A 10,098-nucleotide genomic window follows, 5' to 3' on the forward strand; every position below is an offset into this window, starting at 1 on the left:
TGTCACTGCAGGCTGCAATTATAATGGAGATCAAAGGCCTTCAGATCTGTCCTATTGATCTGCAGTCTCTCTAATGGAGCCTGGTGTAAACATCCGAGCAGACAGTTATCGCTACCAAAATAAAACGTCATATTTATTCATTTATTGTTTATTGTTCGGTCAAATTTGCTGTTACATCTTTGTTGTCGTGATCAGAGCACGCCTCTTTGTCATGGAGCGGATGTGTGGGGGCACGTGGCTTCAAATGTATCAAGCTGGTGTCGTGCGAGAGCAATTCGATGTGTGCCGGCCATGTAGCACCACAGTAGGTGGTTACATAAGTTACATAAGTGCTGTCACTTCTTTCTGTGCGACTTTATGATTCATACAGCTGGCTCCATGAGTAAGACATTATGATTTGCTTACACCGCCTCTGTTCCCCAAAAGCCTGTCTTGCTTGTTTATTCGTTGACGCTCTTCTGTGTATTTTAGTCCGATCTCTTGATGGTGACTAGTTGAGGTCGCGCATCCAAATGTTTTTAAATCGAACGGCTTGTTTGGTGCGTGGCTGATGTCAGCAGGTGGGTTTTTGTTGTCAGTACAGCCACCTGCGCCTGTTGCAAGTGGATTAGAGGGACAGGGAAGTAACAAATCACCTGGGGTTCGCTTGCTCTAGCTTGCACAGTTCTTGCGAGAAAAACCCAAGAGAGACATTGCAGTGCTCTAATACGCCTTTCCAAACCTCTTCATTAGGTCGTCTGTGCAGGAGGGATGTGCAGTGCCTCGACATATCTTTGCACATTACAAAATTCGAATCGATTTCTCTCATTTGCCGCTCTCCCTCTCTCCCAAACGCCTCCATTATTGCGTTTTCCTTCTACTGAAGCTCATCACTGCCCAGCGATGGTTCGCCTTCCCTTATAAATAGATTTAACCTCCAAGGGTGCCAGTAATAGTCCTGCTTCAGCCCTGGAGGTGAGCTGAGTATTTATTCCTTCCGTCATTATGCAGTCCTCTTTATTTTTCTTTCTATTAAGAGTCATCTGACCTTTTCCAGTTCCTTGTGGGCACACACACTACAAAGTCATGTGCTGCCATCGACAGTGATTGCTCAGCTGCTGCCAGGCTGTGCGGGCACTATCAGTGGGGCTTGTGAGCTCTGTGCCAGGTCTGATAAGAGGCCACCCAGGGAGGCCCTAGTGCACACACTGACACTGGCTCTCTTCTGGCGTCACAGAGAAGCCACAGCTGATAAGAAGAGAGCGCTTTTTGTAAAGTAAAGGACTGTGAGGGGACACATTTAGTTTATGTCCTGTGTGCCACTTTCTTTTCCATCTAATTTGACGTGCCAGATTTAGACTCTAATTTGGAATTGGAAGGTTTTAATTGGTTTGCTTTATTGACTGTTTGCTTGAATTTATCTCCCTGCAATAAACCACCCGAGTTGAAAGGTCCTCAATGGCTCCTTGGTTTATTTATTGGCGATATCCTAATTCCAGTTTACATAACCTACAGCATTTTGTTGTCACTGTGTTTCTGTTGTGGTAAAGGTTTACTGTGGCTACAAATGTAAAGTGAGATAAACAGAATCTCCAGGAGTAACACATCCAAGCTTTTCTGCTTTAGATTTGTGAATGGTTTCATGTGAAAGCAAAATATGTTTTTTAAAGAGCAAATATCTTGAGTTGCTGCCAGGATCACTTCAGTTTTTAGTTGTCTGGTCGCTATTTTTAAAAGAAAGGTTCTCTAAACAGACCAGTCACATGCAAACTTCCTGGTGCTCCCACTCCAGTGTGTATAAACGGGGAGGGATATGAGCAATGGAAACAGCAATTTCTATTTATTAATTCGAACTAAGAATACCACAGGCAGCACAACACTGTCCTCGGCTGCTGCAAAACTCGCTGCCTTCCAAAACGGTGTCACGCAGGGATACGCTCGAAGGTATATAGCATAATGGTATCATCATCGACTCGTCTGACAGCGTGGACTGGCAGCCTGCCACCCATTCCTCTCTGTTGCTCTCCGGTGTGATCATTAATATGTGGAGAAGTCGAGGTGTTGGAGAAGTGACAGTGCCTCGAAAGAGAGAGTGATGGGGTGACAGGAAATACAGCCTTGGCCCTCACCGCCATTGACACAACAGGCCTGTATGTTGTCTTCCATCCTTCACATCCTGGTGTTTAGGATGAGGAGGTATAAAGTCCTGTGCCCTCTTTTGGTAGCTGCCATCTTTCATTCAGTTGAGCTGGGGTGTCTTTTTCAGGGTGACATCTGTGTGAAGTCCCTCAAAACACCCGGGCAAGCTCCATAAGTCGATTGTGATGGAAGCAGCTGTATTCAACGAGGACTGTAGGGTCTTTTCTCCGATTGAAAGTGACTGAGCTGAACTCTTAAGTCTAACAACTCATTAGGATGTGATCAGACACTACAGGGTCAAATTGCCATGGATGGTGCTGCAAGAGCTTTATTTGTTTCTACTATGTCTATATTCTCTATAAGATAGATAGATATTGATAAAACAATATTAAAAATAAGCTTGGTGGCAACTCTAGGGAGTAGAGGGAGAAACATGAATAGGACAATTTGAAACAACCCTATGCTTTTTTGCTGTTACATCAGAAACTAAAAATAGCAACCTAAATATCTCCTGCTTACACTGGGAGTGTCAGCATGACTCTAGCAGGTCCCACATGGAGATATGTCTGGGCATGGTACTCTTCTCAGCTGGTGGCTTTTAGGTCGATCAGGTGCGCATGTTCATAGATAGAGATAGGCAGAGTGATCTACCAGGTCCCTACATGGGAAACCACACGTAGGCAGGGTGTGGAGCCTGCAGAGGGGTACCCTGCTGTGTTGGCAAGGCTTGCCGAGTTCCTTCTTATCGCCGCCCGCTTCCACGGAAGGCAGCAGGAGGTGATAGAGGTGCATGGCGTGCGTGGTGCTCTCGTTTTTCGGAGAACGGGCTCCGACGTCAGCAGCCGGGGCTTTTTACTTCCTGACCCGGAGCCCCAGCGACTGCTCTCCTATTGGGTAAGGCTAATGACACGCTGCCTCTTGCTGGGAAGTGGGTGATAACGGAGCTGTGTCTCACTGGTTATCTCCCTGGCCGATGCCGCCGTGAGCACGGCCAGCTGCAGCTGATAAGTGAGGCTCCTGCAGAAAAGAAGGAGGAAAAAACTAAGAAAAACTCCTTTAACAGCTATGATTCAATGAGAGAAATCTGCTGCCCTGTAGTAACTATCAGTGATGTCTCACACAGACTCTCTATGGCTCTCCGGTTTCATCTCCTGACAATGACCCTCAGATGCATTTATGTTCTTATTTACACAGGAAAAGAGAGAGGCAGGTCAATATCGGCAAATATGGACTGCAACCACTAGGCCCAGCACAGCCTATACAGTTTTTTGCTTCAGGTTCTTACAAGGAAAAGCAAAGCGAGATGTGTTTGTGTGAAGAGAGAAAAGTAAAAATATACATTGCAAACACACACACAGTGCATATATACATATCATTAGTGTTGAACAGATACACATGTATACACTGATAATATATATGCAGTATACACATACGTTTCTTAAAAATAATATTCACATTTTATTTTTATCACCTGCTGCCTTGTTTTCGTGTCGGCACTAACACGCAGGTTAAAGTCCCACAGACGCCGTTGATCATTATCTCTCTATTTCTGTAACAACCGACTGTTTTTTCCTGTCGAGGGCGAGGCAGGGCGAGTCGGGCCTAGCGTTGTTTTTCTTACGTTGTGTTTTCTTGAAGGACATCCGCATTCTCGGTTGTATCCAGGCCACTCCATCCAACATGTTGGAATAATAATATGGATAAGATACCTTTCCCATATGGCTTCGTGGATAATACCAGGGCAGTACAATGTATGAGAAAATCAAATCCTAGCTGGCGTGAGTTTCCTGGACGATAGGAAGAAGCCCGGTCTACTATGTTATTGTGCATTGTTCTGTAAAGTACATGAGCAGCTGTTGACATCTGACTCAAGTTTAGGAATTAGTTCGCATAGGTCCCCCAGATTCCATGAGTCTTGCTTGTCCAGGACACAATTAAAGATCTCTCGGTTGAACAAACACCAAAGATGGCACCAAAGACGCATTTCCCCCTCGTCCCTTTAAAAATATGTCTCTCTTTCCTGTCACAGCTCCATCAAATGTGTGATCCGCTGTAAATATCCTGTCACAACATGAGCAGTCTGTTGACACCAGTCTCCTAAGCCAGACTATAATTCAGGTGAAAACAGCAGGGGGCAGAGCTTCCAACAGCAGGGTTATGCATTTATTGGATTCCCTACCTCAGTCTCTTGGAGCTATAAATTAATATCGATTTTTTTCAAGGAATGCATTTATTTACTAAAGCTTTTATTTTGGCTCTGAATAGTAAAGTATCTAGTATTGGTTTCCACTCCAGCTCCTATAGAGATCTACAGTGTGTTCTGTTTCTAGTTCATGTTAACGGAGGTGGGATACTGGTTTAATTTCTTTACTGTACTGTTTTTTGTGTGTTTTATTAACCAGAAACACATGCAGCTTTGCCATAGTGAAGACAAATTATCTGTGTTGATTTGCATGTCCTAGTCAGTTTTTCAGCATTCACAGAAGTCAATTATGTAATAAACACAGTCCAGTGTGTAGCCGCTGGTGATCCCCCTGTGAACGCAGCTCAGTGAATTCTGTCAGCTGTAATACACTTTTCTTTTCTGTGGATAGATCATGGGGTTTCACTATTCCTGTTCAATGGAAATGTTCTTGCTGTCAAAAGTTGGGCTGCATCTGACTATTACCCTCTCAGAGAGTTAGGGTATCCTTTATTTCCCCCCTTTCTGTCGTGGTTTGTGTTAAAAGACACTGATGAGTCGTGGTTCTCTGAAATGGCATGTTTTGTCATAAGAGAAACTAAACCCACTCACAGGTGTTTAGTGTACAGCGCGAGTGGGATGTCATTCTCTCTCATGTGGGAGAAGGTCACTGTTCAAGTGTTGCCATTCATTTTTTGGGGTGAGGACGGCATAGCGCGTGACGTCAAGATTGTCCGCTGAGTAACCTCTGATCTCTGCCCGTTTTATTGTGGGATTTCAGGAGTATGAAGGCAGATGTGTCCCCCCTTCACCCTCCCACACCCAAATTCAGTGGAAAACAAAATCAATGTCATTACGCTAATGAGTATTAATAATGAACAGATCGTTAGGTGCCTAATGAATAACAAGCTGGCAATAATGTAGGTAACAAAAAGAGATGCCCTCAGAAGCCATATATAAGCACTCTCACATTATTTACTGCTGTTCAATTTCTATTTGGCAGCTTGTGAGGACTGGGATATATTGCCGTATTGAATATATTCCTTCCAGAGAGGTACAGTGTAGCTCGGCAATCAGATTTGCCTTTTTTATTTCTCTATTGGGTTTTACAGATACCTGTAGTGATCCTTTATATACCAGCAAAGGCAGTGAAAGGTGTGTGTTGGTGATCACACTTGTGCAGCCATTAGTAATTTTATTAACACAAGGACCTCCTCATTTTTCATCAGAGAGACAACAGCTACAAGCTGGCCTTTGTGCCCCCTACACAAACCACTTTCTTAAGTGCTTTACACAATGGTAAGTTCCATGTCAATGCTTCCATCATTTCATATTTTTAAAGCACTCACATCATAACTCCTTTCAAGGATTTTTAAAAAAGTTATCTGATGCTTGAACATTTAATACAAATTCTAGATTTCACTTTGCATCAGGTTAATTGTCTCCAGAATTGGTAACAATTATCAGCCTGTCTGTTTGTACTTGCATATTTCAATTATAATATTCTCCGTAAGTACTCTGCAACTTGTGCACTCTGGCTTTCTGTTACAAGCTGAAATGCCTCGGAATTTATATCTGTTTAATGAGCTGCACAACTGGGCTGTTCAGCAAGTCCTGTTTTCCGTCTCCTTCACATGATCTATCATTCAGAGCTGGGGATGTTGCATAAAAGACTATATCCAGATTATAAGAGAGAAGCAACAGTGAAACTGGATCGGCAGAAGTTGCCGGATATGTAATTTTAGTTACAGCAACTTTGTAATCTTCCTGAAATGTCATGGCAGTTGTTTAATGGGTTGTTTATTTCTAGTAGTGTAGGCAGAATAGGCAATAATCTTTAAGAAATAAATAATAAATGAACTGGTATAATTATATATGCATACAAAACAGAGATTCTTAAGAGTTGGTAACCCGACTTCAGGATATTGCAACAAGTTTTATAATTTTAACACTTGAGCTGCACCACTAGGAACTGAGACTTTACTGTCTTTTGGAAATATTGACACAGCTGGACACCATACCATAGTGTTTTCTAAGCTTTTCAAATATAGCTGTTCTCTATGCACACGTGTGAAGGATTGTTATCCTTCCTTTTCAATGGGATGTACACATTTTCCCATTGAAATGCATTCCCTGTCTTCCAGACCACTTGATTTGCCCAGTGAACTCCAGTTTGATTCATAATTCCAAAATGCAGTATAATTGATCGATTTCTTATACAATTTTTGAGAGGGCAAGCACAGGGATATTTCTTGAAATAACAACATAGTCTACAAGAGCTACTGAACTCCGCTAACTGTTCTTTAAATGCCTTTTTGCTGATGTTGTATCTTTAAGTCACCGAGATGGACCAAGAAATCTCGTTTAGGTTTTTGGAAGAATCCCTTTGTGAGGAGTTCAAGCACGAAACCCCGAGCACGGCTTTATTTAATCCTCTTACGCCACCCCAATTAACAGACATGTAACAAAACCAATCTGAAGTTATGCATGTGTACACAAAACAATATAATTTGAAGAGCATTTCCTAATTATTCTTAATTCCTGTGTATATTTATAGCTTTAGTTTTTTATCTTTACCAATTGTGTGTGTGTGTGTGTGTGTGTGTGTGTGTCTTGGAGTGTGTTTTGTAAGTGAGGATATCTTGTATTAAAAACAAGACAAGTACTTAAGAAAACAGTAACTGGGAATCCTCTTGCAAACTGATGGGGAGGAAAAGTGTCAGAGAATCTCATTTTAAACTTGCATCAAAGGGGTCTTGTGTGCCAAAGCCTGCGCAACAGCTATTGACTTTTCCATCGCCGTCGATCCGCTAATTGAAATTCTTCTCTCCCTGGAAAACAAACCCAGGAAGGTTTGTCGAGAGAAAGCAGACGGTCGCTGAGAAGGCACATGCAAAACAGAAGCACACTTTACAATAATGGGCACCAGTTCTCAATGAATTGATGTTTGAATAGCACAGGAATAACACATGAACAGCTTGTGCACTTCATCTGAGTTCTGCTATTAATCACTTGTGTAACAAGGTGAGGGTCAGGGTTAGGGATGGGGTTAGAGATGGGTTTGGGGTTGGGGCTTATATGTGATCAACAGCAGAACTCAGTGGAAGTGCATGTGTTATTCCTGTGGGATTCAGACATCAATTCAGTAAGACTTGGTGCTGAGTGTCACCCCTGCCCCTTTAAAGACTAACAGGTTTCTTGTTAATTTCAATGCTACGATGATGTCATCCCAGCTGGTAGTAGATAAGACTGCAGTACGCCTTCTTTCAAGACCCCCTGTTGATAAAAATAGATTACTACAAAACTCCTGCAAGCTTTATCAGGGTCACCCGACAGCCTAGACGTACAGTGCGGGGGAGTTTGCTACATGATAGCGCTGTCGAAATTAGACGGTGACCGGTGAGCTCTCCCCTCACTGAATTAAAGAGCCTTCTTCATTCATAGTGCCTCGGCTGCTCTTCTCAGTACCGTCCCGGGGGAGACAAAAAGGCAGAATCAGCAAAACCTTCAAGAGAGAAACTCAACCGTGCGTTACAGGCAATATTAGTGTTCTGCTGGCTTTTTATAGTTTACTATAGTATGATCGGCAGCCCAATCTGAGGGGAAGCTGAGGATGAACACATTTATTCAGATCCAGATTGTGGTGGAGGTGTTGTTTTGTATATATCCTGTATATATAGATTGCTATGACTATAACTACACTAATTATAATAATAAACCCTGTGTGCTGTGCCTCCTGATTTGAAAGCCGATTTCTCCTTTTTGTTTAAACTTCTAAAAGGTCTCCTGCCGTCTCCACGCTGCCAGGTGGTGGAAAGGCGCACTGATAGGCCGGTGACCGTATGGGTGGCCTGTTTGTCGAAGCTTGGCCGGTCCTATAGATGGCTTTAAATTTATTAGCTATTGTCACGGTTTCCTGCTAAGAAAAAGCACGTACAGGAAATGTCCATCTGCTAAGCTATTGTTTCCGCCCATGTAGCAGAGTTAACTGATTAGTTGTGGAAAAAGACCGTCAAGCAGTTTCCAAAATTCTTGAGTTTGTCTTTCCAATAGTACAAGAGGCCCAGGCCATTGGAAGGAAGTTTGGAAGGAAAATGTTACAATTTGGTGGCCAGGTTAATAAAAGTGAGGTGTGTGGGGTGGGAACCGGAGTGGCTCAGTTGGTGAAAGCCTCAACTTGGGATCCAGCCCTGGTTTCTGAGGTGGCTTGTTTGAACCAGGGTGATCAGGAATGCCCAATGTTTGGTCCATTTTCCTTATGATTCTTCAGTTGGAAAATAAACTGGCCAAAAACCCAACACCCCACCTATTACAAGTTCAGTTGTGTTTTTCCCCTCTTGCTGCTTGCTATATTAAAACATACACTGGGTTCTTGGAGACACAGGCTATGTTGAAACTGTGCAATTCCCTCACTAGATCACTTCTGTAAGACTGCACAGTGACAGAGGCACATTCTGCACAGTTCTGGTTCTCCACACCATGAAACAGGATGTAGGGGCCACAGTGAAAGTGCCAAATCATTCAGGGTTCAATACATGATTTTAGAGGACAGATAGGAGGTGTGGAAACTTCTCAACTGCTGTCAGCAACAGTTAAGAGGAGACGAGTGCTTTCCAAACAAAACATTCAATGGAAGCTTGTAAGTTGCCTGCTACTGAAAAACATATTTATTTATTTCATGTTTTTACATAGAGGCTTATAAACACTCGATACAACGGACGTGGCCCCGTTGTGGAGACTGATATCTCAAGGGCTTCGGAAGTTCACCTTGAAACTGTGATACGGTCAGTCATGGAACTGAAAATGCCCTTACAGATACGCTGAGACACCTCCACCTGTAAACCCCCACTACATCTTCTTAGAATTCAGACGGAGATACCTAACTCAGTACAGAGCAAGTAATCAATACTTCATAGCAAAGGATGTGGTTTTTAGTTTGATCTACAGCTCTGAACAGCCTTTCTCTGAGCCCCTCAGCCCAGTGAGACGGCCACCCAACTGCTTCAAGGCCATGCACGATGCTCTCAGTTTCAAGGCCTCCATCTGCCTCAGTTTCTGCCCTCCATCCATTCCTACATGCATTGTCAAGCCAGGCCAGTCCAGATGTTATTGCTGATGACAGGAGCCCAACTGTCCCTTGCATTGCAGGCCCAATGACAGATTGGTGTCACGTTGGAACAATCACGTCAAATGTGACCTGGGGGGGGGCATGGATATAGTCCAGTATTTCCCCATTGAGAGTGAAGACTATTCTCGTCCAACCTGCGGCAAAGAGTCGGCACATTGATATTTCAATCCTGTCTTCAGTAAGAGAAGAGAAGCTGAGTGGAAGGCAAAAAACTGAGCCACGTGCTGAATGAACCACAGATACAAAACTCACATCCCAGAAGGAGAAAGAGAGCAATTTTTTCTCAGTACTTTTAAAATAGAAAGAGAACAGCTGTGCTAATATAATGGAAGACAATTAACGAATGGAGATCAGGGGTACATTGTCTGAGTCAAGTTCCCTAAAACAAGACCTCTGCTCTCAATGCCAGTTGCAGGGTTGTAATGTCAAGTGTCTGGCGATTGTACGTTTGCGGAAGAAGAAATTTGCCTCGAATGTCCGGTGCCGAATCAAACGGATCAGAGTTCAGACCCCCGGCCCGGCGGCGGACAAGCAGGGTCGTTCAGGAACAAGATAATGCACATCAAAAACACACTAGCAACCCAATCAGTGAGTGATTTATGAACTTCTATGATCATGAACTGAGGTTAAACCATTCATTAGGTTGGGTGAACTTCAAGTTCAGTGCACT

The sequence above is a fragment of the Amia ocellicauda genome, chromosome 22, assembly GCF_036373705.1.
Source record: "Amia ocellicauda isolate fAmiCal2 chromosome 22, fAmiCal2.hap1, whole genome shotgun sequence".
NCBI classification, from domain to species: domain Eukaryota; kingdom Metazoa; phylum Chordata; class Actinopteri; order Amiiformes; family Amiidae; genus Amia; species Amia ocellicauda.